The following is a 13,576-nucleotide window of genomic DNA, read 5'->3' on the forward strand; positions in this document are numbered from 1 at the left end:
TCCCCGTGCCTACCTTACCGCAAAGGACATTGATTTAGCCTGACAGTATCACTCCACAGAAGCCTGACTTATGGGAGTTTTCCAGAGCTTTATAGAAACACAATGACAGTCAGAAGTTACTGGTGTTCTGCTCTCCTATAACCCAGGCTAGCGTGAGACCATCTATGTAGCCAAGGATGGCATTGGATTAATGATCTTACTGCCTTAGCGACCAGAGTCGTGGTTACCTTTTACTGGCATGTGCCAGGATGATTGACTCTGTGTTTTCTTCAGCATAGATTCAATGTACAGAATAGCAATCTCATTACGGCAATTCATATATAATAAGCATATAATGCACTTCAGTAGAAATGACAACCCATCTTTCTTTCTCACTCTCCCTCCTCTGACCCATTGCATAGGACAGAGAACAGGAGAGCTTTGTCTTGCTGAGTGTGAATCATTCCATAGGATGATCTCCATTTCCAGGAAAAAGGACCGGTAGCTCAGAGAAGTTAGGACTTTCACCTGACCTCACACAGCTAGTGAGTGGCTGACGCAGGCATCTGCTGTGCCTCAGCCCTCCCTTTTCCAACCAGGCGCAAAGCCACCTGGTCCCAGTAGCTTTTGTTGTCAATTTGACACAACCTAGAGTCACTTGAGAAGAGACTCAACTGAGGGACTGCCAGATCACGCTGACCTGACAGCATGCCTGTGGTGGATTTCCTTTATTAATAACTGATACAGGAGGGCCCAGCATACTGCGGGCTGTGCCATCTCTACTCAGGTAGTCCTAGGCTATATACAAAAGCTAGGGAAGTACAAACCCATGAGCAGGCCAGCTAGTGAGCAGTGCCCTCCATGGCTACTGCTGTATCTCTTTGGCTGTGAGTGAGTCCCTTGGTCAAAGGTCCCTTACTCTGCGTAAATAGTAAGCAGGCTTGCTCAGGTTGCTGCCATACACTCCTGCCCAGACTTCCCTCCATGATGACCCATGACCTGGAAGTGTAAGATGGAACAAACCTGTTCCTATCCCAGGTTGTCATTGGTCAGAGTGCTTTACCATAGCAACACTACATAACTCAACAGAGCCTAAGGCAAACTAGCCTCTCAGACCACAGCCCATGGAAGAGCTGACTGACCAGGTAGGATCCTGGCAAGACAGGCTTGAAGAAACTCCTCACAGGGAGATAAGCCTTGCAAATGTCAGGAGATAAAGAAGAGAGCACATGACTGTTTTGCTCTAAGTAGGCATTGTAGCTACAAAGTAGGGTTTATCCTGAACCTGAATGTAATTACTGGATGTAGGATACATTGTTGTCTCGGCAGCAATTTACAAAACAAAATATACAGAACTCAACACCTCTCATTACATGGAAGGAAAGGGGAGACAGAGGTCCTGGTTAGGAATTAGTCAGCATCTGTAGCTTGCCAAAGGGACACAGCAGTCGACCACCAGTTAACAGGACCTCTGACCAGCACAGATGACCCTGTGTGCTAATGAGAAAGGAAAATGGATATCTACCTACATGTTCGGGACACACACCCAAAGGAAAGTGCACCTGCTGGCCTGCTGTCTTTTCTGTCTGTTAGGTGTTTATTATTTTAAGATCTCCCTGGATCACCACCTCTGCTCTCTCTGCAACACCCTGTCAGCACTCTCCTCTGAAGTGTTGAATTGGTGATGTTCACAGGACACTCTGGCCACTACTACCCAAGCACTCGGTGGTCTGTAGGAGAAGCAGGCATGTCTGCATGACGATGATTCTCTGATGACTAAAAGCTCCTAGGCTCACAGTAAGTGTGGGTCTCATCCACCAGAACACTGCTTCAGGGGTCCAGTGTCACTTTGAGAATGGAAAATGTCTCCGGATGTGAGAAGCATTTAACTTGTCTTACCACACACAGATCCCCCAAGCTAAATATTGTGTTTGCTCATGAGTTGATTGACATAGCATTGGGATGTAGGGTTCATTTCTATTCCCACCCTGAGGGTGAAAGTATGGAAGATTCCCCCGTACCATAGCAATTTTTTGTTGTTGTTTGTTATTTTTGAATGCCTCGTGGTTTTTCACCCTCTTCAGTAATTACATTTCTTAAGACATCCTGTCTTTTGGCATCTATCAAAACAAAGAAGGAAGACGAAAGAATTGCTGATAAAAAATCTTCTCATCACGGCTCACTCCATGGGGGCAGAGGAGCTCCCACTATAGAAGGTCCAAACAGACTGGAAGTCTCAGGGATGTTCTAGATGTGACCGAAAACCAGTGCCACAATTTCTAAGGCAAAGCTGATATTTCAAAGCAGCAGCCTCAGATGCTACATCCTAACCAAGATTGGGAGCACGGACACCACTGGTCCAATGAGGCAAGATCATCTGAACGTGTTTTTATATAAAGGAATTCTTGTAAGTTTAGCTGATGCAATTCCTGAACTGTCCCCTAGGCCTGAGACTCCCAGGATTTAATCCAAGACTAGCCTTCTCCCATCTTTATTCAGGACCTTCAGGCCACAGTATCCCAGGAGCATCTCTCACTCTTGTCCAGGGTCCCCTAGATTTCAGCTTCTATCAATTTCACACATCCTTATGGGCTGTTTCTCTCCCCACACCCTGACAACCCTGGGCGGGTTTCAAAAGACACTAAATTTGATAACTAACCCTTATTACTCATTGCCCTCTCCACAGTATTCTTGGCAGGGGTTAGACACTGACATTTCCAGCTGAAAAATAATGCATTGTCAAGTAGGAAAACTGCAGGCTGTAATTTCTAACACTTGTATCCGTTATTTTAAACACGGAACATCGCATCGGCTTGACATTAATTTATATAATGGGGACCGAAAAGGATAATGCAGCCTTAGTGACCCCCTCCATTTCATTAGCTGACAGGGAGAGCCACGAACCCAAAAGTACAGAATCCCCCTGCACAAAGCAAAGGCTGTTTGTACACCTCCCATCATGCATTATTGAAGCAGACCAGGTCATTAGGGAGAATAATCAGGATGCCAGCGCAAAACCAGCCGCTGACAAATGCAGACACAAAACTTTTATGAAAGTTTGTAAATATGGTATTGTATGGAAATTCCAATGCATATTGGCCTCCCCGAGCATAGTAAAATGTTTTATTATGAAAAAAGTGGATAAGATACTTATCTTTTAAATTGGAGTTTAATATTTTATTAGTGCTAGGCACATAATTCTCATCAAATGGCAGGAAACTCTTTTTTGTATGGATATAAATGTCTAGAGTTTAATATTTCAAAGATAAGCACCTACCACTACATCTATCACACAGCAGCTTAATGGAATTTACTTTTTCTTAAATATTTATACTGTATGTGTGTTTGCTAGTCCAGTGATTATAGCTAAGGTGGAGGAGAGGCTGGTCCCGTTAGGAAGTAGAGCCAGCAGAGCACTTAGCTCCCCCCACCTTGTTAACCTGCATGGGGAGAATAATTAAGTACCTCAGACCCAAGGGCTGGAGGAGCCACACTGAGGAAGGTGTACTTCTCTAAAGTGAACAGCAGCCGAGTTGCTTTGATTCGACCTGAGTTTTAGATAGACTTCTCAGAAGAAATTAAGCTTATCAAATTAGAATTGTGGGCTTGGTGCTTGACTTTCACAGGGAGCTTGCATTGTGTTGAAAACCTGCCTCCCTCTGCCACCCTGGGGTGGGAGGATTTTTCTGAGGGCCAGGGTAGGGCAGGCTGGAGCCCTTCAGGACTGCAAACTCTTTCGCGGGGCCTGAGAAATGCTTTCTGATCCATGCTGATGCAATTACCCAGCCTTTATTGGCAATTTAGACCCGATTTTAGGGACATTTTAGAGCAAATGCTGTTTTCTTAATATTTTTTTTTAAATCAGTGCTGTTTTCTGTACCTTTGGGACAAAGGTAGAAACTGAGTTAGAGGCTCATTAGAACCCTGACTGCCAAGGTGCAGTTTGCCACCACCATTGCTAGGAACCTGGTTACCAAAACGGCAGCTACGGGCTGCACTGGTTATTCTTCTGCTTCAACCAAAGGTACTTTTATATTGTTTATTTGTATGATGTCCGAGGCAGCGTTTAATATTTTTATACTTAGAAAGGTCTTAAAGATCCCCCCCATTAGTCGAAGGATATTAAAATGAACTCGATAAATTTTTTAATACACACTTTTTTAATTTGCTGAGGAAAGGCGGGGTGAGTCTTTGTCCTTGCCGAAAGATATCTCGTTTATGAGGTTGGCTGCTTCCAGCCCTGGCTAAGGTTAAGGTCGTCTTTACCAAAGGAGAAGTTAGATTGACGGTAAATAAAACCAGCGGTCCTTCAAGACTTTCTAGCAGGAACTTCAACTGGAGGGACAGTGAAGGCTGTGCGGTGAGATTAGCAGAGCCAGAGACACTTCCTTATGCTGCACAGGAGGCACAAGGTGCTATTGCATTGGTTAGAGGAAATTCAGATCCTGCTTTGGCAAACCACATCAGAAAAGGTGACGGCTCCTCACCCTGCAGACAGCAGGAAAGGAGGAGGAAACGTGGCTGTGTGGGGCATCAGCTACCTGCATGTGTCCCACTGTGACAGTAGACAGCAGGCTGGGGGTGGGGGCGGTGCATAGGGAATGGGTATGCTCTCTCTTCCCTCCTTCTCCCTTCCCAGAAACCCCACCTCCACCTCCAACTCCGCCAGGGAGATTTCCTTGTGAGGATAAAACCTGATAATTTAAAATGTTCTTAAAGGTGGCTGTGTGAACGTCAGGGAACTTGGTTGTGGTAAATAAAACCTGTTAATTAAAAATGTATTCTTTGGGGAAAACAATGTTGGCTGCACCTCTGTTGCCCCAAGTGTGTGTACCAAATGCATGTCTTTCCGCAGGATGGGACAGCTCAGATCAGTTGGGGAACAGAAAGGGTGACTTAGGTCACACAGCTTCTCTAGGCTTGGTCCCATGAGATGAAGATTCCCAGCCATGGCCTGTCTCTTGCCCACCTACCAGCATCCAGGGAGAGGTTCTTCCCTTTGTTCCCAGAACCCAGCTACTTGAGCAACACACCGTCCCACCTCCAGCTTTAACCCTCCCCACTGGCCTTGCCTCAGGTCCTCCCAAATTCTACCTCCTCAGATTCCCTCCAGCTACATCACAACGCTGTCTGGATCCTGTCGCCTTGCCTGGTTTCCATCCTGACCCTTCTTATTATCTAAAGAGATCTTTTCTTTTATTCCCCTAGATGCTATGTCACCTCCAGCAGGATGCTCTCCAAGAGAACAAAGAGATTCTGTTCATTCTGTGTTCCCACCTGGTAACCTGGCGCTGGTATACAGTATATGCTCAACTCATTCTTGCTGAGATACTGAAAAGTGTGTGGATGGAGACAGAGCTAGCAACACTCTCTGTGGTGGGTTGGCCTTGCGCTTGTAAGTTGATGAGGTTACCTAGGAGAGGTCTCTGCAGCTCAAAGCTCAAAACAAACTGCAGTTGCAGACTGGGCTAATACAGAGCACTCAGGATGCAGGCAGGTGGGAGAGATTAACACCTGTAGTGAGAAGCATAAGCTGGAGCAGACTACATGTCCAAGAAGAGTGCATGCCTGTCCTACCTCCTGGTTCACCTCCTTCTGATTATCCTAGAGCCTGCAAAGTTCTAAGGCAGAAGCCCACAAAGGAGGGAAGGCAGGCAGGTAAGCAGTGAGCCTTAACTACCTGGGGAGGTGAGGCTCACAAGCCAGAGCGGGACCAGAACATCTATGACTGAAGCTCAGAATCAGGGTCATAGGGACATCTGACCCTGACACCGAGGCTGTAAATGACTCTTTTGGGACTATTTGGATGGCACCTGACATTGAGTCTGGTACACACAGGATCTTTCCCACAGGGTCCATGCTGGCCCAGGTCTTCCACCTTGGGAAGCTGCTTTGCAGGTGGGCATTTCAGGGGCCCCTAGGACATCAGAAGATGCAGTAGGACATGTACAAAAGAATTATATCTAGTGTGAGGAGGAATAGACACCAAAGAAGGACCATAGGAGCCTGGCATGTATGGGAGATTCCTTGCCTGGGGACTTGAACACACAGCACCACAGTGCTATACCTCAGTGCTCTGTCTTTCTTATTCTAGTGGCTGGATTGGGCAGTGACATTTCGTTGGGAATATATTTGTGTCTTTGCTTCCAGAAATGGAGTCAACCTATGCATGCATGTCCTGAGAACGTGTAATGTTCCTGGGTCGCAATGTTAACCAACTAAATTGCTACCCATAAGAGCCTAGCACCACAACCACCAAGCAGGTACCTAAGCACTGTTCTCTGAACATGCTGGTCTGTTTCATTCTGAGGTCCCTGTCCTCATGCCAGCTCAGAGGAAGCACTGGTTTCCAGCTCCTTCCGTACCTTCATGGCCAACCTGGGTTCAGTCCAGAAGAAATTTTCCTTTTGTGTCTTTGTTACCCACAATGACTCTGGGGCCAATATACCATAATCAGACCTAGAAATATCTAGAAGTCCTGAAACCCTTTGAGGAATCACCATTTTAGTCCTCCTGCCCCTATAGCTTTTCAGACAAAAGCACCTGCATACACCTTGGCCAGGATATGCCATCCACTCACACACAACAGGGAGACCAGGGGCAAGCATGGTTCCCCTCCTGGGTGCAAAGATTATACTTCTACAGGCTTGATGCCCCACATGGGAGATGAACAGAGACTTGGTTTGTAGCTCTTTGTGACTTTGTGACCACACACAGGCAAAAAAAAAAAAAAAAAAAAAAAAAAAAAGTCAGTTTTGAGTGTTTTGAGCAAGATTTCTATCCCAAGTGGCAGAGACAGAGGAGAGCAGAATTGGAAGGCCCAGTGAGTGCAAGGGAGACAGAGTTCCCCCAGAGGAAATACCTGTAGTTGCTCTCTGAAGAGGTTCCCAAGGATTCAGTGCTACAAATGAATTGTCTTTCTTTCCTGCATTTCCAGGCCCCGTTCTGAAGAAAAGAAAAAACGAATTCATGTCCGTGTGGGGTTAGGTTGTGGGGAATTCAGTCCTCTCTTGTCTAAATCTCAGTTCATATTGCTTCCCCCATCTGAGAATTCTGTCATTTAAGCCACTCCCCATGTTTCTTCAGAACTACTAATAAATAAAAATTTACAAAAGTGAAAAAGGAAGACGCCAGGAGCCCTTGGTGCCAGCCAAAATCTGCCAAGTTTGAACCCAAGCTGCTGAAGAGACACATGTGAGCAAGGGGTGACAGGGAGGCCACGCTGTGGCTCCTTGGCATGGGAGAGTCATTTGGGGAGAGAAATTCAATTTCATAAAAATGACTTTCAGGGGCTGTTTTGTGAGTTGTAGAAGGTGGGGGACTTTTTTTCCCCTTTTGCCAAAATGAATAAAAAAACAAAAACAACTTTATGTTCAATGTGGTACTTAGATAGTGGTTTTGTTAATTTCTTAAAACAAATTGGCTCCCTAGTAAATCCCAAACTTGGACAGGCGCATTAAGTTAGCAGTGGGGAGGCAATCTAGGCACGATTATCCTGCAAGAGAATTCCCAGAATTTCATCCAAACTGTGATTTGTTCTGTTATAAAAGGCCTATAAAACCCAGTATAGAAATTCCTGCAGGAAACTCTGGTGTTTAAATATCTGCAATTACTCTCTCGTGATTAAAGAAAGATATGAAGGACTACGGACATTCGTGCCCAACAGCCAGTGTGAGGTGTGGCATCAGGGATCAGTCTCGAGGGGCGGGGTCCTGTGACACAGGTGGATGAACCTCAAGGGGTGCTTACAGATCAGCAATGGTCAGGCTCTCTTATTGGCTGGCTGGGAGTGAGGACTGAGAAAGGAGAGTGAAAGTTGGCAATGGGGGCAGTGGGTCCTCTGGCGTAGGATGGCCCAGTTGCACCCCAGGGTGGAGTCTGTGCCTGCAATGGCCATTGCCTTCTCTTTGGTCAGCGTGTGTGTGCATTTTCACACACGGCAATCATCATTCACACACTAGTTTTATGCTATCCAGTGTCTGCTCCCAGTCCTCAGGTCTCTAGTCTCTGGCTGCTCTGCTGGTCCTACTGCGTACAACTTAATGTACACACCCTCCCATGCCACTGCAGTGATGCCATTTGCCTAAAGCTCTGCTGAGTTTTAAAATGGCTCGTTATGGTGGAGTCTACTGGTAGCCCCTTCTTGATAACTTAGATGTCTTGTGTTACAGATGAGGGTCTGAGAGGCAGCCCTTATTTGTCAAATGACAGACCTGGAAGGACAGCCTGTTCCTGATAGATTCTTGATGAACTCCACGGTGCTTCAAAGGTCATCTAGTGTCTTGAGAGTCCCCTCTGGGGCCATCTTGGAACTCTCTTCCTAGCTAGATCTTTCCTCTTGTCAGCCATTCCTCCCACTCTCCATGCCATGGTCTCCAGTTTTAGATGGTTAGCCCGGACAGCCTCCTGTGGTGTCCCTAAGAACCTGGGTTTGAGGGTACCTGCACCATCACTTGGCTCCCCAGCCTCTAGGCAGCCCCTTCTTCCATGGTCCTAGCTGGTAGAGACAATGCCAGGCCTGGGACCCCCTAAAATGCTGCCTTTTCTCAGTGACCCACAAATTCCAGGGGTACAGACATTCTTTTTGAGTCTCTGACACCTCAGCTGCCTATTGAACTCTAGTTATTTTTCCAACCCTACTAGAAACCATTTCCTGGGTGCAGGATTGGAGGATGCTGAGTATCACAGAGCAGAAGCTGGACACACTATGGGTACCTCAAAAATATATCTTGGATGGATGGATGGATGGATGAATGGATGGATGGATGGATGGATAAATGGGTAGATGGATAGATGAATGGATGAATGGATGGATGGATGGATGGATGGATGGATGGATGGATGGATGGATGGATAGATAAACGGGTAGATGGATAGATGAATGGATGAATGGGTGAATAGATGGATGGATGGATGGATGGATGGATGGATGGATGGATGGATATCTTTAAGAAAGCACTTGCTGAGTTTGCATATTACACTGGAGGCCAATTCTGAATGGCTGTGTTAATCCACTCCTCTTCCTCTTCTTTGGCTTTCTCAGAAGAGCAGAGGGCTATATGAAGCCCATTTTCCTGCTGGAACTCCAGTCAGTGAAGGAAGGGTGCCAGGCCCCTAGATAAGTTCAGGGGTACCAGGATGACATTGGCGCCACTCAGCTGGTGCAAGCTCTCTGGATGCTTTGTCCCTCCATCTTCTGCTAGATTCCTATTTCCCTCCCGCCCCACCTCTTACCACCCAGCCTCCCAGAACTTGAAGCAATATTTTGAAGGGTCAGAGTAGAGGATAAGAGAGATGGTGGGAACTCACGTAGCACGGGTTAGTCTGATCCCAGAATGCCTGTGTAGGTCAGAGATGACAAATGGCAGGGCCCTGAAGGTGTGCAATCCATTTATTGATTTCAAGCCCGCCCTCCTCCTGTTCCCTGGGCCTCCAGGGAGTGAGAGTCACAGATTCTTAGGGCTGAAATTGTGCAGGAAGGACACAGCTTTTCTATTGGCCAGACATCTGAGGCGGCTTGGCCAAAATATGGAGCCCATTACAGGGAAATCTGGTTCATGTTTCCGATGAAGACAAATAGCCTCCCTCGGGCTGACGGCCGGGTCTCTGGGTCGCTGGTGTGGGCTGACAGAAGTAGGTATCCCTTGTCCCTTGTTGCTAGTCACCTGGTGCTTTTATAGAAGGGTCGTGAAGTAACAAAACAAGGATAGAAAACAGTCAGACAACAAGACCTGAAGATTTGCTCTGTGCTGGGAGCCCTTCCAGTTGCATTTGCTGGCTTAGTTAATCTCTATAGCTCCTGTACAAAGTAGAGTCTGTGTTTCTTTTTCTAGCACAGGCCTCCACAGGTCAGCTAAGACCATTCAGCTTGGGTGTTCTCTTCTATAAAACAGGAGTGACTTCATACATACATACACATACATACATACATACATACATACATACATACACACATATGCACACACTTGTATACAGACATGTATATATATATACACACACACATATATGCACATACTTGTACACACACAGACACACCTTTCAGACAAAGTAAAGGAATACAGTATTATCCCAAGTGTCTAACATCTTAAATGATTTATTCCTTCTAGAAGCATCTCCATAAGGATACAGAAAAGTTAAAGCTAGGAACAAAGAGAGCAGAAAATCAAAGTCTGAGAGATTAAATTACAGAGTGGTCCAGCCCTCTCTGCAAAGGGTCAAGCAGCAGTGCAGGCTGCTTGAGCTGCAGGGACTCCAGGACAGCCATACAACTTCTCTACAGTGCCAACTGCTGCCAAAGATAGAAGTGTGAGGGGTCAGCTCAGTGTCGTCTCCTTTAAAAAGAACAGACTATGTCCATGATTGCTGACACACTCCTGGAGTCTCCCAGCTCTTTGGAAGCTGAGGTAGGAGAATCATAAGATTCAGTCTGGGTTACAGAGTTAGTTCAATTTGGACTTCATAGCTAAATGTTGTTTCAAAAATAAATGGATGGATGGATGGATGGATGGATGGATGGATGGATGGATGGATGGATGGATGGATTAAAAGCAGAAGAAAGCAGGTGAGCTGGCAGACATGTGGGGCTTAGGTACCACCCTATGATGTAGTCATCTGAACCCACTTAATGACCCGTACATTTTCCATCTGGGTCAAGGTATATAAACGAGGAGTTATTAGCAAGTGGCTCTGCAATGCAGAAATCAAATGCTGTCATCTCTCTACAGGCTTTTCATTTCAAGGATGTCTAAACAAAATGAGGTGACGCTAACGAAGCTGTTTGAACTACGAAGCGTGGGAGATCTCTAATTCACCGAAGCAGAGGAGCCTGGGGTTTTAATCTTAAACATAGAGAGAGTTCATGAACGCAAGGCTCTGGCATGGTTTACTGAATTATAATTGACCAAAGGAACAGTAAAAATAGATTAATGCTAACATGAGTGATCAATTTCCCCCTGAAGTACCGAGCAAGGTTACTCTCTGCAGTTACTTCATTTCTAAGCGTCTTCTGACATCTCAGCTCGTCTACGGTGGGCGCAGGATGGTACCATGTTTCAAAGTTATCCAGAGCCTGATTGGCCGTGTTCCTGCAATACATTTTCCTAACCTCGAGATAAAGATCCATGCATCTCTTTACCCTTTAAACAAAAAATAGCTATTGTAATGGCATGCGGTAGAAATCACAGTGTGCATACCAAAACCCGTCCATGCCCTGCTAAACTGTTTAAGTATGGAAGAAGTAGTGTCTAATAGCATCAGGAAATTGAAATTTAAAAATTTTTCTCACTCACTTATTTGATGAGAACTGGTATGCTGACAGGTGAAGCAGAAAGCCATTTTTCAAGTTAAATGCCAAGTGGTTATATAGCATAATATCCAGTCAAAATTAACCACCTCACTGCTGTACTGACACCCAGCGTATTTAATACCAACCGTTCCTGCAAAGCAAATGGCAGACCTGTGGGAATGCCTGCAGAAGGGGGAAAGAAACTGTTACTAATGCTTCAATTATATAGTAGGCGCCCCAACTCTCTGAGTGGGAAGAATGGACTGGCAGCCACTTGACTCTCTGGGGCACTGAAGCAGGTCTGAAATCGGTCTGTGACTTCAGGAGCCCCTCTGGGTCCTCTAAGCCAAATTCTAGAAATTTATGAATTTATATATGGCCTTCAGACAGCCTCCTTTACAAGCAATCCCTTTAGGATAAAGCAGGTGGAGTCCCGCACTTTAAAAAGCAGGGTAAAAAAAAAAAAATGGCTGACTTCTGAAGATGGATTTCTTCAGGCTATCAAGCAAATATCTCCTGCTTCCAGGACATGACATGCAGGGCCCAGAGCAGTATGTAGTGGGACCCTGAGCAGCAAACAGAGGGAACTAGATTCCAAGAAAGAGACTGACTCTCCCATCTGGTGGTTAGAGAGGAAGTAGAGCCGGTGGCTGGAAATCCTAGCAAGTCTCTCTTAGGACTTTTACAGTGATCTTGTTCCCATGCTCCAGCAGAGGGTGAAGGAGTGTAACCCTCAGCTTCCACTCGCCAACAGAGACTCTGGGGACCACACGTGGCTTTAAATCCCCAGTGACTGAATAACCTGGGGCATCATGCTCTCTCCTTTCATGGTGTGCACATACATCTACCAGGTACAAAGTCCCATGGTGCCTCTTGGGTGCCTTGGGACCTGCCAGGAATAAGAGGACAACCAATACTGTCCAGGTTCATTAGGCATGTATCGAATTCCTCCTGCTGTACGGATAGCCTTGAAACATGCCACTTCTTTGGCCTTTTATTTCCCTGTGGGCAGTTCCATGGGCTTCCCTGAGTCACACCAAAAAAAGGAAAGGCCAGTTTCCTTGAGTCCCCAGGGGATATAGTTAGAAACGAGCCCACAAAGGATAGGATATAGGTTACCCCAAGTCATAGCATCCATTGATGGATAGAATTCTGCTCTTTTAGTCTCAACACTTCTTTGGAGGAAAAAAATAAATCAGCATTAAAAATAACCTTGAAAACAAAGAGAAGAAAAGATTATGTTAATGTTAATTGTGTTCACTTTTGAGAACTTAAGTAACACAGAAAAACTGAGTTAAACATTCAAAAGGCACTACCTCCAGTCCCATCGCCACATCTTAGGCACTCTCCAGTGCAATGTTTCCTTCAAGGATCTCGTGACAGTCCCACAGTCCCCCTCCCAACTCCAGTCTGGGCACTGTGGACACTCAGGGCTGCGGGGTTGTACTAACCGTCTTGGGGTGCTTGATGGCATGCCTTGGCTCAGTCCACTAAAGGCCAGTGGCATCTTATTCTTTTGTCACACTCAAAAATGCATGGTTGCAGCCATGACCACATGTCCTTATGGAAACTGTCTCTCTAGGAGGAAGCAGCACTGAGCGGGTTTGAGCAATGACAACATGCTGGTGGGGTGACAACCTAGTGAAGGAGGAGACATTTCACCCCCCAAAAAGCTAGCTGACTTTCTCTAAACCTAGCCTCATGCAGGGTATATAGACCATGCGTACACTAAAGAACTCAACTTCTGCAAAAGAGCCCATCGCCCTTGCTCCCGTGGCTCTCTGTGTGTTCCTTTACACTGCTCCTGTTCAGCCCTGTCCTGCTGATTTTCTTACTTTTCCTTTTCCATTGGGTCCTGTGAACTTTTCAGGGCAGAATTTCTTTTTATTTGTAAAGATTGATTTTAATTTTAATTGTGTCTATCAGTCTGTGTGCATATCTGTATGTCTGTCTGTGTATGTCTGTGTCTCTGTGTGTGTCTGTGTATGTGTGTATGGATATATCTATCTCTGTGTGTATCTCTCTTTGTCTCTGTCTCTGCCTCTCTGTCTGTCTCTGTCTCTGTCTCTCTGTCTCTCTCTCTGTCTCTCTCTGTCTCTCTCTCTCTCTCTGTGTGTGTGTGTGTGTGTGTGTGTGTGTTTGTGTGTGTCCCCAGGGACATGCACATGAGTGTATGTGCCAGTTGACCCCAGAGGAGGTTGTTAGATCCCCCTGGATCTGGAGTTATAAGTGCTTGTGAGCTGCCAATGTGGGTGCTAAGAACTGAACCTGGGTCCTCTGGAAGAGCAAGTGTTCTTCATTACTCAGCTCCTC

This window comes from Arvicanthis niloticus, chromosome 1 (genome assembly GCF_011762505.2).
Source record: "Arvicanthis niloticus isolate mArvNil1 chromosome 1, mArvNil1.pat.X, whole genome shotgun sequence".
In the NCBI taxonomy this organism is placed as follows: Eukaryota; Metazoa; Chordata; class Mammalia; order Rodentia; family Muridae; genus Arvicanthis; species Arvicanthis niloticus.